Source organism: Phyllobates terribilis, unplaced genomic scaffold, assembly GCF_046119375.1.
Source record: "Phyllobates terribilis strain yellow unplaced genomic scaffold, ASM4611937v1 Scaffold_74__1_contigs__length_7073193, whole genome shotgun sequence".
Taxonomy (NCBI): Eukaryota; Metazoa; Chordata; class Amphibia; order Anura; family Dendrobatidae; genus Phyllobates; species Phyllobates terribilis.
Window position 1 is genome coordinate 4,082,717 of NW_027362834.1, and position 18,878 is coordinate 4,101,594.

Below are 18,878 nucleotides of genomic sequence, written 5' to 3' on the forward strand. Positions count from 1 at the left end.
GGATACCTGGATGGCTGAATGTCACTGAGAAGCTCACAGAGACCGCCATAAGCAACAGTTTAAAAGAATGCCACAGACTAATCAACCAAACTTTTTGGGTTGGTTTCTCTTTTATAGTCTGCAGGCATTAAATGAAAGAAGTCAGTGTTCCAGCAGAGGGAGACAACGTTTCAGAAAAGGCATTGTAGCAAACCAAAAAAGAAATTTTAAGCGCAGCAGAGTAACCAGCTCACATACCTGTTAGCTCAGGTGAGTTTAAAAGGCTGCTGTTGATAACAAGGGCATTTGCTAAATAGATGGTGTGTGTGCAACAATATACTGAAAGGTCAATTATATTGTGCAGCTTATCTCACCACCTGTAGTTATTTAGGTGAAAGCTCCAAAATGCTTGCCTAATATGTCTGTTTATCCAAAAGGAAGTATAGAGGGAGAGCTAGATAGATAGCATTGCATTACATTACATTACATGGCAATGCAATGCACAGTTGCTGAAGTTGAACCAAAATGAGCTTGTCATCTGGCTTCTGCAACTTTTAACATGAAAAATCCAATGAGGAGAAGAAAAGCAAAGCCAAAGAGTCCATCCCAAAATCCGACAAACAAGCAAAATGAACAAAAAGCATTGAATTCAATTCTTTCTGATTTTAGAAACTGCATTAAAGAAGGGGTGCACCGGTCCTGGAGATACTGCAATACCAGGTCAATGCGTGGAGTGGACAGAGCAAGCTCTTTTTCCATCTCCCTGTTCTAAAAATCCATTTAATATATGGTCCCCAGATAGGGGACGTATCAGATATTAAACTGATAAGAACAGATACTACACTTGATCTTAGCCAAAAGGCCGAGAAGCGATAACCAGAATTGGTTTCCGACTACGGTGCCACCCAAGGATTCTGAAAAGTCCATTTGTGGAGATGGCCACCTGGACTCCCGTTAAGAAGACATGCTGTCAACCTCTAGATCCCTCACATGCCTGCACTTTTCGGCTTGCTGCTGCTGCAATCCACGCGTTTTAGATCTGCATAACTCCACCTCTTTTAGCACAGTACCCTCAACCCCCGGCTGTTCCCACCCGCCTCAACACCGTTGGAAGGGAGGAGAACCAATTAAGGCGGGGGGGGGGGGTGGAACGAGCAGCTGTCTACCCTTAGCAGGAGGGTTGCTGATTAATTACCTCTCCTGCTGCTGCTGCTGCTGGCTGTCCAGCAGCAGACTGAAGGTGGCTGCTGCTGTGCGCAGGTATATAAAGGCTCAGAGCCTATTATGACACGCGCAGCCAGCGTTCCATTGCCACATTCCGTCTACTGCAGGCGGGATACCTGGATGGCTGAATGTCACTGAGAAGCTCACAGAGACCGCCATAAGCAACAGTTTAAAAGAATGCCACAGACTAATCAACCAAACTTTTTGGGTTGGTTTCTCTTTTATAGTCTGCAGGAATTAAATGAAAGAAGTCAGTGTTCCAGCAGAGGGAGACAACGTTTCAGAAAAGGCATTGTAGCAAACCAAAAAAGAAATTTTAAGCGCAGCAGAGTAACCAGCTCACATACCTGTTAGCTCAGGTGAGTTTAAAAGGCTGCTGTTGATAACAAGGGCATTTGCTAAATAGATGGTGTGTGTGCAACAATATACTGAAAGGTCAATTATATTGTGCAGCTTATCTCACCACCTGTAGTTATTTAGGTGAAAGCTCCAAAATGCTTGCCTAATATGTCTGTTTATCCAAAAGGAAGTATAGAGGGAGAGCTAGATAGATAGCATTGCATTACATTACATTACATGGCAATGCAATGCACAGTTGCTGAAGTTGAACCAAAATGAGCTTGTCATCTGGCTTCTGCAACTTTTAACATGAAAAATCCAATGAGGAGAAGAAAAGCAAAGCCAAAGAGTCCATCCCAAAATCCGACAAACAAGCAAAATGAACAAAAAGCATTGAATTCAATTCTTTCTGATTTTAGAAACTGCATTAAAGAAGGGGTGCACCGGTCCTGGAGATACTGCAATACCAGGTCAATGCGTGGAGTGGACAGAGCAAGCTCTTTTTCCATCTCCCTGTTCTAAAAATCCATTTAATATATGGTCCCCAGATAGGGGACGTATCAGATATTAAACTGATAAGAACAGATACTACACTTGATCTTAGCCAAAAGGCCGAGAAGCGATAACCAGAATTGGTTTCCGACTACGGTGCCACCCAAGGATTCTGAAAAGTCCATTTGTGGAGATGGCCACCTGGACTCCCGTTAAGAAGACATGCTGTCAACCTCTAGATCCCTCACATGCCTGCACTTTTCGGCTTGCTGCTGCTGCAATCCACGCGTTTTAGATCTGCATAACTCCACCTCTTTTAGCACAGTACCCTCAACCCCCGGCTGTTCCCACCCGCCTCAACACCGTTGGAAGGGAGGAGAACCAATTAAGGCGGGGGGGGGGGTGGAACGAGCAGCTGTCTACCCTTAGCAGGAGGGTTGCTGATTAATTACCTCTCCTGCTGCTGCTGCTGCTGGCTGTCCAGCAGCAGACTGAAGGTGGCTGCTGCTGTGCGCAGGTATATAAAGGCTCAGAGCCTATTATGACACGCGCAGCCAGCGTTCCATTGCCACATTCCGTCTACTGCAGGCGGGATACCTGGATGGCTGAATGTCACTGAGAAGCTCACAGAGACCGCCATAAGCAACAGTTTAAAAGAATGCCACAGACTAATCAACCAAACTTTTTGGGTTGGTTTCTCTTTTATAGTCTGCAGGCATTAAATGAAAGAAGTCAGTGTTCCAGCAGAGGGAGACAACGTTTCAGAAAAGGCATTGTAGCAAACCAAAAAAGAAATTTTAAGCGCAGCAGAGTAACTAGCTCACATACCTGTTAGCTCAGGTGAGTTTAAAAGGCTGCTGTTGATAACAAGGGCATTTGCTAAATAGATGGTGTGTGTGCAACAATATACTGAAAGGTCAATTATATTGTGCAGCTTATCTCACCACCTGTAGTTATTTAGGTGAAAGCTCCAAAATGCTTGCCTAATATGCCTGTTTATCCAAAAGGAAGTATAGAGGGAGAGCTAGATAGATAGCATTGCATTACATTACATTACATGGCAATGCAATGCACAGTTGCTGAAGTTGAACCAAAATGAGCTTGTCATCTGGCTTCTGCAACTTTTAACATGAAAAATCCAATGAGGAGAAGAAAAGCAAAGCCAAAGAGTCCATCCCAAAATCCGACAAACAAGCAAAATGAACAAAAAGCATTGAATTCAATTCTTTCTGATTTTAGAAACTGCATTAAAGAAGGGGTGCACCGGTCCTGGAGATACTGCAATACCAGGTCAATGCGTGGAGTGGACAGAGCAAGCTCTTTTTCCATCTCCCTGTTCTAAAAATCCATTTAATATATGGTCCCCAGATAGGGGACGTATCAGATATTAAACTGATAAGAACAGATACTACACTTGATCTTAGCCAAAAGGCCGAGAAGCGATAACCAGAATTGGTTTCCGACTACGGTGCCACCCAAGGATTCTGAAAAGTCCATTTGTGGAGATGGCCACCTGGACTCCCGTTAAGAAGACATGCTGTCAACCTCTAGATCCCTCACATGCCTGCACTTTTCGGCTTGCTGCTGCTGCAATCCACGCGTTTTAGATCTGCATAACTCCACCTCTTTTAGCACAGTACCCTCAACCCCCGGCTGTTCCCACCCGCCTCAACACCGTTGGAAGGGAGGAGAACCAATTAAGGCGGGGGGGGGGGTGGAACGAGCAGCTGTCTACCCTTAGCAGGAGGGTTGCTGATTAATTACCTCTCCTGCTGCTGCTGCTGCTGGCTGTCCAGCAGCAGACTGAAGGTGGCTGCTGCTGTGCGCAGGTATATAAAGGCTCAGAGCCTATTATGACACGCGCAGCCAGCGTTCCATTGCCACATTCCGTCTACTGCAGGCGGGATACCTGGATGGCTGAATGTCACTGAGAAGCTCACAGAGACCGCCATAAGCAACAGTTTAAAAGAATGCCACAGACTAATCAACCAAACTTTTTGGGTTGGTTTCTCTTTTATAGTCTGCAGGCATTAAATGAAAGAAGTCAGTGTTCCAGCAGAGGGAGACAACGTTTCAGAAAAGGCATTGTAGCAAACCAAAAAAGAAATTTTAAGCGCAGCAGAGTAACTAGCTCACATACCTGTTAGCTCAGGGGAGTTTAAAAGGCTGCTGTTGATAACAAGGGCATTTGCTAAATAGATGGTGTGTGTTCAACAATATACTGAAAGGTCAATTATATTGTGCAGCTTATCTCACCACCTGTAGTTATTTAGGTGAAAGCTCCAAAATGCTTGCCTAATATGCCTGTTTATCCAAAAGGAAGTATAGAGGGAGAGCTAGATAGATAGCATTGCATTACATTACATTACATGGCAATGCAATGCACAGTTGCTGAAGTTGAACCAAAATGAGCTTGTCATCTGGCTTCTGCAACTTTTAACATGAAAAATCCAATGAGGAGAAGAAAAGCAAAGCCAAAGAGTCCATCCCAAAATCCGACAAACAAGCAAAATGAACAAAAAGCATTGAATTCAATTCTTTCTGATTTTAGAAACTGCATTAAAGAAGGGGTGCACCGGTCCTGGAGATACTGCAATACCAGGTCAATGCGTGGAGTGGACAGAGCAAGCTCTTTTTCCATCTCCCTGTTCTAAAAATCCATTTAATATATGGTCCCCAGATAGGGGACGTATCAGATATTAAACTGATAAGAACAGATACTACACTTGATCTTAGCCAAAAGGCCGAGAAGCGATAACCAGAATTGGTTTCCGACTACGGTGCCACCCAAGGATTCTGAAAAGTCCATTTGTGGAGATGGCCACCTGGACTCCCGTTAAGAAGACATGCTGTCAACCTCTAGATCCCTCACATGCCTGCACATTTCGGCTTGCTGCTGCTGCAATCCACGCGTTTTAGATCTGCATAACTCCACCTCTTTTAGCACAGTACCCTCAACCCCCGGCTGTTCCCACCCGCCTCAACACCGTTGGAAGGGAGGAGAACCAATTAAGGCGGGGGGGGTGGAACGAGCAGCTGTCTACCCTTAGCAGGAGGGTTGCTGATTAATTACCTCTCCTGCTGCTGCTGCTGCTGGCTGTCCAGCAGCAGACTGAAGGTGGCTGCTGCTGTGCGCAGGTATATAAAGGCTCAGAGCCTATTATGACACGCGCAGCCAGCGTTCCATTGCCACATTCCGTCTACTGCAGGCGGGATACCTGGATGGCTGAATGTCACTGAGAAGCTCACAGAGACCGCCATAAGCAACAGTTTAAAAGAATGCCACAGACTAATCAACCAAACTTTTTGGGTTGGTTTCTCTTTTATAGTCTGCAGGCATTAAATGAAAGAAGTCAGTGTTCCAGCAGAGGGAGACAACGTTTCAGAAAAGGCATTGTAGCAAACCAAAAAAGAAATTTTAAGCGCAGCAGAGTAACCAGCTCACATACCTGTTAGCTCAGGTGAGTTTAAAAGGCTGCTGTTGATAACAAGGGCATTTGCTAAATAGATGGTGTGTGTGCAACAATATACTGAAAGGTCAATTATATTGTGCAGCTTATCTCACCACCTGTAGTTATTTAGGTGAAAGCTCCAAAATGCTTGCCTAATATGTCTGTTTATCCAAAAGGAAGTATAGAGGGAGAGCTAGATAGATAGCATTGCATTACATTACATTACATGGCAATGCAATGCACAGTTGCTGAAGTTGAACCAAAATGAGCTTGTCATCTGGCTTCTGCAACTTTTAACATGAAAAATCCAATGAGGAGAAGAAAAGCAAAGCCAAAGAGTCCATCCCAAAATCCGACAAACAAGCAAAATGAACAAAAAGCATTGAATTCAATTCTTTCTGATTTTAGAAACTGCATTAAAGAAGGGGTGCACCGGTCCTGGAGATACTGCAATACCAGGTCAATGCGTGGAGTGGACAGAGCAAGCTCTTTTTCCATCTCCCTGTTCTAAAAATCCATTTAATATATGGTCCCCAGATAGGGGACGTATCAGATATTAAACTGATAAGAACAGATACTACACTTGATCTTAGCCAAAAGGCCGAGAAGCGATAACCAGAATTGGTTTCCGACTACGGTGCCACCCAAGGATTCTGAAAAGTCCATTTGTGGAGATGGCCTCCTGGACTCCCGTTAAGAAGACATGCTGTCAACCTCTAGATCCCTCACATGCCTGCACTTTTCGGCTTGCTGCTGCTGCAATCCACGCGTTTTAGATCTGCATAACTCCACCTCTTTTAGCACAGTACCCTCAACCCCCGGCTGTTCCCACCCGCCTCAACACCGTTGGAAGGGAGGAGAACCAATTAAGGCGGGGGGGGGGTGGAACGAGCAGCTGTCTACCCTTAGCAGGAGGGTTGCTGATTAATTACCTCTCCTGCTGCTGCTGCTGCTGGCTGTCCAGCAGCAGACTGAAGGTGGCTGCTGCTGTGCGCAGGTATATAAAGGCTCAGAGCCTATTATGACACGCGCAGCCAGCGTTCCATTGCCACATTCCGTCTACTGCAGGCGGGATACCTGGATGGCTGAATGTCACTGAGAAGCTCACAGAGACCGCCATAAGCAACAGTTTAAAAGAATGCCACAGACTAATCAACCAAACTTTTTGGGTTGGTTTCTCTTTTATAGTCTGCAGGCATTAAATGAAAGAAGTCAGTGTTCCAGCAGAAGGAGACAACGTTTCAGAAAAGGCATTGTAGCAAACCAAAAAAGAAATTTTAACCGCAGCAGAGTAACCAGCTCACATACCTGTTAGCTCAGGTGAGTTTAAAAGGCTGCTGTTGTTAACAAGGGCATTTGCTAAATAGATGGTGTGTGTGCAACAATATACTGAAAGGTCAATTATATTGTGCAGCTTATCTCACCACCTGTAGTTATTTAGGTGAAAGCTCCAAAATGCTTGCCTAATATGTCTGTTTATCCAAAAGGAAGTATAGAGGGAGAGCTAGATAGATAGCATTGCATTACATTACATTACATGGCAATGCAATGCACAGTTGCTGAAGTTGAACCAAAATGAGCTTGTCATCTGGCTTCTGCAACTTTTAACATGAAAAATCCAATGAGGAGAAGAAAAGCAAAGCCAAAGAGTCCATCCCAAAATCCGACAAACAAGCAAAATGAACAAAAAGCATTGAATTCAATTCTTTCTGATTTTAGAAACTGCATTAAAGAAGGGGTGCACCGGTCCTGGAGATACTGCAATACCAGGTCAATGCGTGGAGTGGACAGAGCAAGCTCTTTTTCCATCTCCCTGTTCTAAAAATCCATTTAATATATGGTCCCCAGATAGGGGACGTATCAGATATTAAACTGATAAGAACAGATACTACACTTGATCTTAGCCAAAAGGCCGAGAAGCGATAACCAGAATTGGTTTCCGACTACGGTGCCACCCAAGGATTCTGAAAAGTCCATTTGTGGAGATGGCCACCTGGACTCCCGTTAAGAAGACATGCTGTCAACCTCTAGATCCATCACATGCCTGCACATTTCGGCTTGCTGCTGCTGCAATCCACGCGTTTTAGATCTGCATAACTCCACCTCTTTTAGCACAGTACCCTCAACCCCCGGCTGTTCCCACCCGCCTCAACACCGTTGGAAGGGAGGAGAACCAATTAAGGCGGGGGGGGGTGGAACGAGCAGCTGTCTACCCTTAGCAGGAGGGTTGCTGATTAATTACCTCTCCTGCTGCTGCTGCTGCTGGCTGTCCAGCAGCAGACTGAAGGTGGCTGCTGCTGTGCGCAGGTATATAAAGGCTCAGAGCCTATTATGACACGCGCAGCCAGCGTTCCATTGCCACATTCCGTCTACTGCAGGCGGGATACCTGGATGGCTGAATGTCACTGAGAAGCTCACAGAGACCGCCATAAGCAACAGTTTAAAAGAATGCCACAGACTAATCAACCAAACTTTTTGGGTTGGTTTCTCTTTTATAGTCTGCAGGCATTAAATGAAAGAAGTCAGTGTTCCAGCAGAGGGAGACAACGTTTCAGAAAAGGCATTGTAGCAAACCAAAAAAGAAATTTTAAGCGCAGCAGAGTAACCAGCTCACATACCTGTTAGCTCAGGTGAGTTTAAAAGGCTGCTGTTGATAACAAGGGCATTTGCTAAATAGATGGTGTGTGTGCAACAATATACTGAAAGGTCAATTATATTGTGCAGCTTATCTCACCACCTGTAGTTATTTAGGTGAAAGCTCCAAAATGCTTGCCTAATATGTCTGTTTATCCAAAAGGAAGTATAGAGGGAGAGCTAGATAGATAGCATTGCATTACATTACATTACATGGCAATGCAATGCACAGTTGCTGAAGTTGAACCAAAATGAGCTTGTCATCTGGCTTCTGCAACTTTTAACATGAAAAATCCAATGAGGAGAAGAAAAGCAAAGCCAAAGAGTCCATCCCAAAATCCGAAAAACAAGCAAAATGAACAAAAAGCATTGAATTCAATTCTTTCTGATTTTAGAAACTGCATTAAAGAAGGGGTGCACCGGTCCTGGAGATACTGCAATACCAGGTCAATGCGTGGAGTGGACAGAGCAAGCTCTTTTTCCATCTCCCTGTTCTAAAAATCCATTTAATATATGGTCCCCAGATAGGGGACGTATCAGATATTAAACTGATAAGAACAGATACTACACTTGATCTTAGCCAAAAGGCCGAGAAGCGATAACCAGAATTGGTTTCCGACTACGGTGCCACCCAAGGATTCTGAAAAGTCCATTTGTGGAGATGGCCACCTGGACTCCCGTTAAGAAGACATGCTGTCAACCTCTAGATCCCTCACATGCCTGCACTTTTCGGCTTGCTGCTGCTGCAATCCACGCGTTTTAGATCTGCATAACTCCACCTCTTTTAGCACAGTACCCTCAACCCCCGGCTGTTCCCACCCGCCTCAACACCGTTGGAAGGGAGGAGAACCAATTAAGGCGGGGGGGGGGGTGGAACGAGCAGCTGTCTACCCTTAGCAGGAGGGTTGCTGATTAATTACCTCTCCTGCTGCTGCTGCTGCTGGCTGTCCAGCAGCAGACTGAAGGTGGCTGCTGCTGTGCGCAGGTATATAAAGGCTCAGAGCCTATTATGACACGCGCAGCCAGCGTTCCATTGCCACATTCCGTCTACTGCAGGCGGGATACCTGGATGGCTGAATGTCACTGAGAAGCTCACAGAGACCGCCATAAGCAACAGTTTAAAAGAATGCCACAGACTAATCAACCAAACTTTTTGGGTTGGTTTCTCTTTTATAGTCTGCAGGCATTAAATGAAAGAAGTCAGTGTTCCAGCAGAGGGAGACAACGTTTCAGAAAAGGCATTGTAGCAAACCAAAAAAGAAATTTTAAGCGCAGCAGAGTAACCAGCTCACATACCTGTTAGCTCAGGTGAGTTTAAAAGGCTGCTGTTGATAACAAGGGCATTTGCTAAATAGATGGTGTGTGTGCAACAATATACTGAAAGGTCAATTATATTGTGCAGCTTATCTCACCACCTGTAGTTATTTAGGTGAAAGCTCCAAAATGCTTGCCTAATATGTCTGTTTATCCAAAAGGAAGTATAGAGGGAGAGCTAGATAGATAGCATTGCATTACATTACATTACATGGCAATGCAATGCACAGTTGCTGAAGTTGAACCAAAATGAGCTTGTCATCTGGCTTCTGCAACTTTTAACATGAAAAATCCAATGAGGAGAAGAAAAGCAAAGCCAAAGAGTCCATCCCAAAATCCGACAAACAAGCAAAATGAACAAAAAGCATTGAATTCAATTCTTTCTGATTTTAGAAACTGCATTAAAGAAGGGGTGCACCGGTCCTGGAGATACTGCAATACCAGGTCAATGCGTGGAGTGGACAGAGCAAGCTCTTTTTCCATCTCCCTGTTCTAAAAATCCATTTAATATATGGTCCCCAGATAGGGGACGTATCAGATATTAAACTGATAAGAACAGATACTACACTTGATCTTAGCCAAAAGGCCGAGAAGCGATAACCAGAATTGGTTTCCGACTACGGTGCCACCCAAGGATTCTGAAAAGTCCATTTGTGGAGATGGCCACCTGGACTCCCGTTAAGAAGACATGCTGTCAACCTCTAGATCCCTCACATGCCTGCACATTTCGGCTTGCTGCTGCTGCAATCCACGCGTTTTAGATCTGCATAACTCCACCTCTTTTAGCACAGTACCCTCAACCCCCGGCTGTTCCCACCCGCCTCAACACCGTTGGAAGGGAGGAGAACCAATTAAGGCGGGGGGGGTGGAACGAGCAGCTGTCTACCCTTAGCAGGAGGGTTGCTGATTAATTACCTCTCCTGCTGCTGCTGCTGCTGGCTGTCCAGCAGCAGACTGAAGGTGGCTGCTGCTGTGCGCAGGTATATAAAGGCTCAGAGCCTATTATGACACGCGCAGCCAGCGTTCCATTGCCACATTCCGTCTACTGCAGGCGGGATACCTGGATGGCTGAATGTCACTGAGAAGCTCACAGAGACCGCCATAAGCAACAGTTTAAAAGAATGCCACAGACTAATCAACCAAACTTTTTGGGTTGGTTTCTCTTTTATAGTCTGCAGGCATTAAATGAAAGAAGTCAGTGTTCCAGCAGAGGGAGACAACGTTTCAGAAAAGGCATTGTAGCAAACCAAAAAAGAAATTTTAAGCGCAGCAGAGTAACCAGCTCACATACCTGTTAGCTCAGGTGAGTTTAAAAGGCTGCTGTTGATAACAAGGGCATTTGCTAAATAGATGGTGTGTGTGCAACAATATACTGAAAGGTCAATTATATTGTGCAGCTTATCTCACCACCTGTAGTTATTTAGGTGAAAGCTCCAAAATGCTTGCCTAATATGTCTGTTTATCCAAAAGGAAGTATAGAGGGAGAGCTAGATAGATAGCATTGCATTACATTACATTACATGGCAATGCAATGCACAGTTGCTGAAGTTGAACCAAAATGAGCTTGTCATCTGGCTTCTGCAACTTTTAACATGAAAAATCCAATGAGGAGAAGAAAAGCAAAGCCAAAGAGTCCATCCCAAAATCCGACAAACAAGCAAAATGAACAAAAAGCATTGAATTCAATTCTTTCTGATTTTAGAAACTGCATTAAAGAAGGGGTGCACCGGTCCTGGAGATACTGCAATACCAGGTCAATGCGTGGAGTGGACAGAGCAAGCTCTTTTTCCATCTCCCTGTTCTAAAAATCCATTTAATATATGGTCCCCAGATAGGGGACGTATCAGATATTAAACTGATAAGAACAGATACTACACTTGATCTTAGCCAAAAGGCCGAGAAGCGATAACCAGAATTGGTTTCCGACTACGGTGCCACCCAAGGATTCTGAAAAGTCCATTTGTGGAGATGGCCTCCTGGACTCCCGTTAAGAAGACATGCTGTCAACCTCTAGATCCCTCACATGCCTGCACTTTTCGGCTTGCTGCTGCTGCAATCCACGCGTTTTAGATCTGCATAACTCCACCTCTTTTAGCACAGTACCCTCAACCCCCGGCTGTTCCCACCCGCCTCAACACCGTTGGAAGGGAGGAGAACCAATTAAGGCGGGGGGGGGGTGGAACGAGCAGCTGTCTACCCTTAGCAGGAGGGTTGCTGATTAATTACCTCTCCTGCTGCTGCTGCTGCTGGCTGTCCAGCAGCAGACTGAAGGTGGCTGCTGCTGTGCGCAGGTATATAAAGGCTCAGAGCCTATTATGACACGCGCAGCCAGCGTTCCATTGCCACATTCCGTCTACTGCAGGCGGGATACCTGGATGGCTGAATGTCACTGAGAAGCTCACAGAGACCGCCATAAGCAACAGTTTAAAAGAATGCCACAGACTAATCAACCAAACTTTTTGGGTTGGTTTCTCTTTTATAGTCTGCAGGCATTAAATGAAAGAAGTCAGTGTTCCAGCAGAAGGAGACAACGTTTCAGAAAAGGCATTGTAGCAAACCAAAAAAGAAATTTTAACCGCAGCAGAGTAACCAGCTCACATACCTGTTAGCTCAGGTGAGTTTAAAAGGCTGCTGTTGTTAACAAGGGCATTTGCTAAATAGATGGTGTGTGTGCAACAATATACTGAAAGGTCAATTATATTGTGCAGCTTATCTCACCACCTGTAGTTATTTAGGTGAAAGCTCCAAAATGCTTGCCTAATATGTCTGTTTATCCAAAAGGAAGTATAGAGGGAGAGCTAGATAGATAGCATTGCATTACATTACATTACATGGCAATGCAATGCACAGTTGCTGAAGTTGAACCAAAATGAGCTTGTCATCTGGCTTCTGCAACTTTTAACATGAAAAATCCAATGAGGAGAAGAAAAGCAAAGCCAAAGAGTCCATCCCAAAATCCGACAAACAAGCAAAATGAACAAAAAGCATTGAATTCAATTCTTTCTGATTTTAGAAACTGCATTAAAGAAGGGGTGCACCGGTCCTGGAGATACTGCAATACCAGGTCAATGCGTGGAGTGGACAGAGCAAGCTCTTTTTCCATCTCCCTGTTCTAAAAATCCATTTAATATATGGTCCCCAGATAGGGGACGTATCAGATATTAAACTGATAAGAACAGATACTACACTTGATCTTAGCCAAAAGGCCGAGAAGCGATAACCAGAATTGGTTTCCGACTACGGTGCCACCCAAGGATTCTGAAAAGTCCATTTGTGGAGATGGCCACCTGGACTCCCGTTAAGAAGACATGCTGTCAACCTCTAGATCCATCACATGCCTGCACATTTCGGCTTGCTGCTGCTGCAATCCACGCGTTTTAGATCTGCATAACTCCACCTCTTTTAGCACAGTACCCTCAACCCCCGGCTGTTCCCACCCGCCTCAACACCGTTGGAAGGGAGGAGAACCAATTAAGGCGGGGGGGGGTGGAACGAGCAGCTGTCTACCCTTAGCAGGAGGGTTGCTGATTAATTACCTCTCCTGCTGCTGCTGCTGCTGGCTGTCCAGCAGCAGACTGAAGGTGGCTGCTGCTGTGCGCAGGTATATAAAGGCTCAGAGCCTATTATGACACGCGCAGCCAGCGTTCCATTGCCACATTCCGTCTACTGCAGGCGGGATACCTGGATGGCTGAATGTCACTGAGAAGCTCACAGAGACCGCCATAAGCAACAGTTTAAAAGAATGCCACAGACTAATCAACCAAACTTTTTGGGTTGGTTTCTCTTTTATAGTCTGCAGGCATTAAATGAAAGAAGTCAGTGTTCCAGCAGAGGGAGACAACGTTTCAGAAAAGGCATTGTAGCAAACCAAAAAAGAAATTTTAAGCGCAGCAGAGTAACCAGCTCACATACCTGTTAGCTCAGGTGAGTTTAAAAGGCTGCTGTTGATAACAAGGGCATTTGCTAAATAGATGGTGTGTGTGCAACAATATACTGAAAGGTCAATTATATTGTGCAGCTTATCTCACCACCTGTAGTTATTTAGGTGAAAGCTCCAAAATGCTTGCCTAATATGTCTGTTTATCCAAAAGGAAGTATAGAGGGAGAGCTAGATAGATAGCATTGCATTACATTACATTACATGGCAATGCAATGCACAGTTGCTGAAGTTGAACCAAAATGAGCTTGTCATCTGGCTTCTGCAACTTTTAACATGAAAAATCCAATGAGGAGAAGAAAAGCAAAGCCAAAGAGTCCATCCCAAAATCCGAAAAACAAGCAAAATGAACAAAAAGCATTGAATTCAATTCTTTCTGATTTTAGAAACTGCATTAAAGAAGGGGTGCACCGGTCCTGGAGATACTGCAATACCAGGTCAATGCGTGGAGTGGACAGAGCAAGCTCTTTTTCCATCTCCCTGTTCTAAAAATCCATTTAATATATGGTCCCCAGATAGGGGACGTATCAGATATTAAACTGATAAGAACAGATACTACACTTGATCTTAGCCAAAAGGCCGAGAAGCGATAACCAGAATTGGTTTCCGACTACGGTGCCACCCAAGGATTCTGAAAAGTCCATTTGTGGAGATGGCCACCTGGACTCCCGTTAAGAAGACATGCTGTCAACCTCTAGATCCCTCACATGCCTGCACTTTTCGGCTTGCTGCTGCTGCAATCCACGCGTTTTAGATCTGCATAACTCCACCTCTTTTAGCACAGTACCCTCAACCCCCGGCTGTTCCCACCCGCCTCAACACCGTTGGAAGGGAGGAGAACCAATTAAGGCGGGGGGGGGGGTGGAACGAGCAGCTGTCTACCCTTAGCAGGAGGGTTGCTGATTAATTACCTCTCCTGCTGCTGCTGCTGCTGGCTGTCCAGCAGCAGACTGAAGGTGGCTGCTGCTGTGCGCAGGTATATAAAGGCTCAGAGCCTATTATGACACGCGCAGCCAGCGTTCCATTGCCACATTCCGTCTACTGCAGGCGGGATACCTGGATGGCTGAATGTCACTGAGAAGCTCACAGAGACCGCCATAAGCAACAGTTTAAAAGAATGCCACAGACTAATCAACCAAACTTTTTGGGTTGGTTTCTCTTTTATAGTCTGCAGGCATTAAATGAAAGAAGTCAGTGTTCCAGCAGAGGGAGACAACGTTTCAGAAAAGGCATTGTAGCAAACCAAAAAAGAAATTTTAAGCGCAGCAGAGTAACCAGCTCACATACCTGTTAGCTCAGGTGAGTTTAAAAGGCTGCTGTTGATAACAAGGGCATTTGCTAAATAGATGGTGTGTGTGCAACAATATACTGAAAGGTCAATTATATTGTGCAGCTTATCTCACCACCTGTAGTTATTTAGGTGAAAGCTCCAAAATGCTTGCCTAATATGTCTGTTTATCCAAAAGGAAGTATAGAGGGAGAGCTAGATAGATAGCATTGCATTACATTACATTACATGGCAATGCAATGCACAGTTGCTGAAGTTGAACCAAAATGAGCTTGTCATCTGGCTTCTGCAACTTTTAACATGAAAAATCCAATGAGGAGAAGAAAAGCAAAGCCAAAGAGTCCATCCCAAAATCCGACAAACAAGCAAAATGAACAAAAAGCATTGAATTCAATTCTTTCTGATTTTAGAAACTGCATTAAAGAAGGGGTGCACCGGTCCTGGAGATACTGCAATACCAGGTCAATGCGTGGAGTGGACAGAGCAAGCTCTTTTTCCATCTCCCTGTTCTAAAAATCCATTTAATATATGGTCCCCAGATAGGGGACGTATCAGATATTAAACTGATAAGAACAGATACTACACTTGATCTTAGCCAAAAGGCCGAGAAGCGATAACCAGAATTGGTTTCCGACTACGGTGCCACCCAAGGATTCTGAAAAGTCCATTTGTGGAGATGGCCACCTGGACTCCCGTTAAGAAGACATGCTGTCAACCTCTAGATCCCTCACATGCCTGCACTTTTCGGCTTGCTGCTGCTGCAATCCACGCGTTTTAGATCTGCATAACTCCACCTCTTTTAGCACAGTACCCTCAACCCCCGGCTGTTCCCACCCGCCTCAACACCGTTGGAAGGGAGGAGAACCAATTAAGGCGGGGGGGGGGTGGAACGAGCAGCTGTCTACCCTTAGCAGGAGGGTTGCTGATTAATTACCCCTCCTGCTGCTGCTGCTGCTGGCTGTCCAGCAGCAGACTGAAGGTGGTTGCTGCTGTGCGCAGGTATATAAAGGCTCAGAGCCTATTATGACACGCGCAGCCAGCGTTCCATTGCCACATTCCGTCTACTGCAGGCGGGATACCTGGATGGCTGAATGTCACTGAGAAGCTCACAGAGACCGCCATAAGCAACAGTTTAAAAGAATGCCACAGACTAATCAACCAAACTTTTTGGGTTGGTTTCTCTTTTATAGTCTGCAGGCATTAAATGAAAGAAGTCAGTGTTCCAGCAGAGGGAGACAACGTTTCAGAAAAGGCATTGTAGCAAACCAAAAAAGAAATTTTAAGCGCAGCAGAGTAACCAGCTCACATACCTGTTAGCTCAGGTGAGTTTAAAAGGCTGCTGTTGATAACAAGGGCATTTGCTAAATAGATGGTGTGTGTGCAACAATATACTGAAAGGTCAATTATATTGTGCAGCTTATCTCACCACCTGTAGTTATTTAGGTGAAAGCTCCAAAATGCTTGCCTAATATGTCTGTTTATCCAAAAGGAAGTATAGAGGGAGAGCTAGATAGATAGCATTGCATTACATTACATTACATGGCAATGCAATGCACAGTTGCTGAAGTTGAACCAAAATGAGCTTGTCATCTGGCTTCTGCAACTTTTAACATGAAAAATCCAATGAGGAGAAGAAAAGCAAAGCCAAAGAGTCCATCCCAAAATCCGACAAACAAGCAAAATGAACAAAAAGCATTGAATTCAATTCTTTCTGATTTTAGAAACTGCATTAAAGAAGGGGTGCACCGGTCCTGGAGATACTGAAATACCAGTTCAATGCGTGGAGTGGACAGAGCAAGCTCTTTTTCCATCTCCCTGTTCTAAAAATCCATTTAATATATGGTCCCCAGATAGGGGACGTATCAGATATTAAACTGATAAGAACAGATACTACACTTGATCTTAGCCAAAAGGCCGAGAAGCGATAACCAGAATTGGTTTCCGACTACGGTGCCACCCAAGGATTCTGAAAAGTCCATTTGTGGAGATGGCCACCTGGACTCCCGTTAAGAAGACATGCTGTCAACCTCTAGATCCCTCACATGCCTGCACTTTTCGGCTTGCTGCTGCTGCAATCCACGCGTTTTAGATCTGCATAACTCCACCTCTTTTAGCACAGTACCCTCAACCCCCGGCTGTTCCCACCCGCCTCAACACCGTTGGAAGGGAGGAGAACCAATTAAGGCGGGGGGGGGGTGGAACGAGCAGCTGTCTACCCTTAGCAGGAGGGTTGCTGATTAATTACCTCTCCTGCTGCTGCTGCTGCTGGCTGTCCAGCAGCAGACTGAAGGTGGCTGCTGCTGTGCACAGGTATATAAAGGCTCAGAGCCTATTATGACACGCGCAGCCAGCGTTCCATTGCCACATTCCGTCTACTGCAGGCGGGATACCTGGATGGCTGAATGTCACTGAGAAGCTGACAGAGACCGCCATAAGCAACAGTTTAAAAGAATGCCACAGACTAATCAACCAAACTTTTTGGGTTGGTTTCTCTTTTATAGTCTGCAGGCATTAAATGAAAGAAGTCAGTGTTCCAGCAGAGGGAGACAACGTTTCAGAAAAGGCATTGTAGCAAACCAAAAAAGAAATTTTAAGCGCAGCAGAGTAACCAGCTCACATACCTGTTAGCTCAGGTGAGTTTAAAAGGCTGCTGTTGATAACAAGGGCATTTGCTAAATAGATGGTGTGTGTGCAACAATATACTGAAAGGTCAATTATATTGTGCAGCTTATCTCACCACCTGTAGTTATTTAGGTGAAAGCTCCAAAATGCTTGCCTAATATGTCTGTTTATCCAAAAGGAAGTATAGAGGGAGAGCTAGATAGATAGCATTGCATTACATTACATTACATGGCAATGCAATGCACAGTTGCTGAAGTTGAACCAAAATGAGCTTGTCATCTGGCTTCTGCAACTTTTAACATGAAAAATCCAATGAGGAGAAGAAAAGCAAAGCCAAAGAGTCCATCCCAAAATCCGACAAACAAGCAAAATGAACAAAAAGCATTGAATTCAATTCTTTCTGATTTTAGAAACTGCATTAAAGAAGGGGTGCACCGGTCCTGGAGATACTGCAATACCAGGTCAATGCGTGGAGTGGACAGAGCAAGCTCTTTTTCCATCTCCCTGTTCTAAAAATCCATTTAATATATGGTCCCCAGATAGGGGACGTATCAGATATTAAACTGATAAGAACAGATACTACACTTGATCTTAGCTAAAAGGCCGAGAAGCGATAACCAGAATTGGTTTCCGACTACGGTGCCACCCAAGGATTCTGAAAAGTCCATTTGTGGAGATGGCCACCTGGACTCCCGTTAAGAAGACATGCTGTCAACCTCTAGATCCCTCACATGCCTGCACTTTTCGGCTTGCTGCTGCTGCAATCCACGCGTTTTAGATCTGCATAACTCCACCTCTTTTAGCACAGTACCCTCAACCCCCGGCTGTTCCCACCCGCCTCAACACCGTTGGAAGGGAGGAGAACCAATTAAGGCGGGGGGGGGTGGAACGAGCAGCTGTCTACCCTTAGCAGGAGGGTTGCTGATTAATTACCTCTCCTGCTGCTGCTGCTGCTGGCTGTCCAGCAGCAGACTGAAGGTGGCTGCTGCTGTGCGCAGGTATATAAAGGCTCAGAGCCTATTATGACACGCGCAGCCAGCGTTCCATTGCCACATTCCGTCTACTGCAGGCGGGATACCTGGATGGCTGAATGTCACTGAGAAGCTCACAGAGACCGCCATAAGCAACAGTTTAAAAGAATGCCACAGACTAATCAACCAAACTTTTTGGGTTGGTTTCTCTTTTATAGTCTGCAGGCATTAAATGAAAGAAGTCAGTGTTCCAGCAGAGGGAGACAACGTTTCAGAAAAGGCATTGTAGCAAACCAAAAAAGAAATTTTAAGCGCAGCAGAGTAACCAGCTCACATACCTGTTAGCTCAGGTGAGTTTAAAAGGCTGCTGTTGATAACAAGGGCATTTGCTAAATAGATGGTGTGTGTGCAACAATATACTGAAAGGTCAATTATATTGTGCAGCTTATCTCACCACCTGTAGTTATTTAGGTGAAAGCTCCAAAATGCTTGCCTAATATGTCTGTTTATCCAAAAGGAAGTATAGAGGGAGAGCTAGATAGATAGCATTGCATTACATTACATTACATGGCAATGCAATGCACAGTTGCTGAAGTTGAACCAAAATGAGCTTGTCATCTGGCTTC

At 45.0% G+C, this 18,878-nt stretch overlaps 14 non-coding genes across 14 annotated transcripts; all 14 read right to left on the reverse strand.

The window, feature by feature from the left end:
- Positions 1–662: 662 nt before the first annotated feature.
- Positions 663–853, reverse strand: LOC141195421 (U2 spliceosomal RNA). The gene has a single exon (XR_012268013.1). It is a non-coding gene; the product is annotated as a U2 spliceosomal RNA (small nuclear RNA).
- Positions 854–1,975: 1,122 nt separating this feature from the next.
- Positions 1,976–2,166, reverse strand: LOC141195422 (U2 spliceosomal RNA). The gene has a single exon (XR_012268014.1). It is a non-coding gene; the product is annotated as a U2 spliceosomal RNA (small nuclear RNA).
- Positions 2,167–3,287: 1,121 nt separating this feature from the next.
- LOC141195423 (U2 spliceosomal RNA) lies at positions 3,288–3,478 on the reverse strand. Its single transcript, XR_012268015.1, has one exon. It is a non-coding gene; the product is annotated as a U2 spliceosomal RNA (small nuclear RNA).
- A 1,121-nt stretch (positions 3,479–4,599) lies between these two features.
- Positions 4,600–4,790, reverse strand: LOC141195424 (U2 spliceosomal RNA). Its single transcript, XR_012268016.1, has one exon. It is a non-coding gene; the product is annotated as a U2 spliceosomal RNA (small nuclear RNA).
- Positions 4,791–5,908: 1,118 nt separating this feature from the next.
- Positions 5,909–6,099, reverse strand: LOC141195425 (U2 spliceosomal RNA). The gene has a single exon (XR_012268017.1). It is a non-coding gene; the product is annotated as a U2 spliceosomal RNA (small nuclear RNA).
- A 1,120-nt stretch (positions 6,100–7,219) lies between these two features.
- LOC141195427 (U2 spliceosomal RNA) lies at positions 7,220–7,410 on the reverse strand. The gene has a single exon (XR_012268019.1). It is a non-coding gene; the product is annotated as a U2 spliceosomal RNA (small nuclear RNA).
- Positions 7,411–8,529: 1,119 nt separating this feature from the next.
- LOC141195428 (U2 spliceosomal RNA) lies at positions 8,530–8,720 on the reverse strand. The gene has a single exon (XR_012268020.1). It is a non-coding gene; the product is annotated as a U2 spliceosomal RNA (small nuclear RNA).
- Positions 8,721–9,841: 1,121 nt separating this feature from the next.
- LOC141195430 (U2 spliceosomal RNA) lies at positions 9,842–10,032 on the reverse strand. The gene has a single exon (XR_012268021.1). It is a non-coding gene; the product is annotated as a U2 spliceosomal RNA (small nuclear RNA).
- Positions 10,033–11,150: 1,118 nt separating this feature from the next.
- On the reverse strand, positions 11,151–11,341 carry LOC141195431 (U2 spliceosomal RNA). Its single transcript, XR_012268022.1, has one exon. It is a non-coding gene; the product is annotated as a U2 spliceosomal RNA (small nuclear RNA).
- A 1,120-nt stretch (positions 11,342–12,461) lies between these two features.
- Positions 12,462–12,652, reverse strand: LOC141195432 (U2 spliceosomal RNA). Its single transcript, XR_012268023.1, has one exon. It is a non-coding gene; the product is annotated as a U2 spliceosomal RNA (small nuclear RNA).
- A 1,119-nt stretch (positions 12,653–13,771) lies between these two features.
- On the reverse strand, positions 13,772–13,962 carry LOC141195433 (U2 spliceosomal RNA). Its single transcript, XR_012268024.1, has one exon. It is a non-coding gene; the product is annotated as a U2 spliceosomal RNA (small nuclear RNA).
- A 1,121-nt stretch (positions 13,963–15,083) lies between these two features.
- Positions 15,084–15,274, reverse strand: LOC141195434 (U2 spliceosomal RNA). The gene has a single exon (XR_012268025.1). It is a non-coding gene; the product is annotated as a U2 spliceosomal RNA (small nuclear RNA).
- A 1,120-nt stretch (positions 15,275–16,394) lies between these two features.
- Positions 16,395–16,585, reverse strand: LOC141196142 (U2 spliceosomal RNA). The gene has a single exon (XR_012268707.1). It is a non-coding gene; the product is annotated as a U2 spliceosomal RNA (small nuclear RNA).
- A 1,120-nt stretch (positions 16,586–17,705) lies between these two features.
- LOC141196078 (U2 spliceosomal RNA) lies at positions 17,706–17,896 on the reverse strand. Its single transcript, XR_012268644.1, has one exon. It is a non-coding gene; the product is annotated as a U2 spliceosomal RNA (small nuclear RNA).
- Positions 17,897–18,878: the final 982 nt, after the last annotated feature.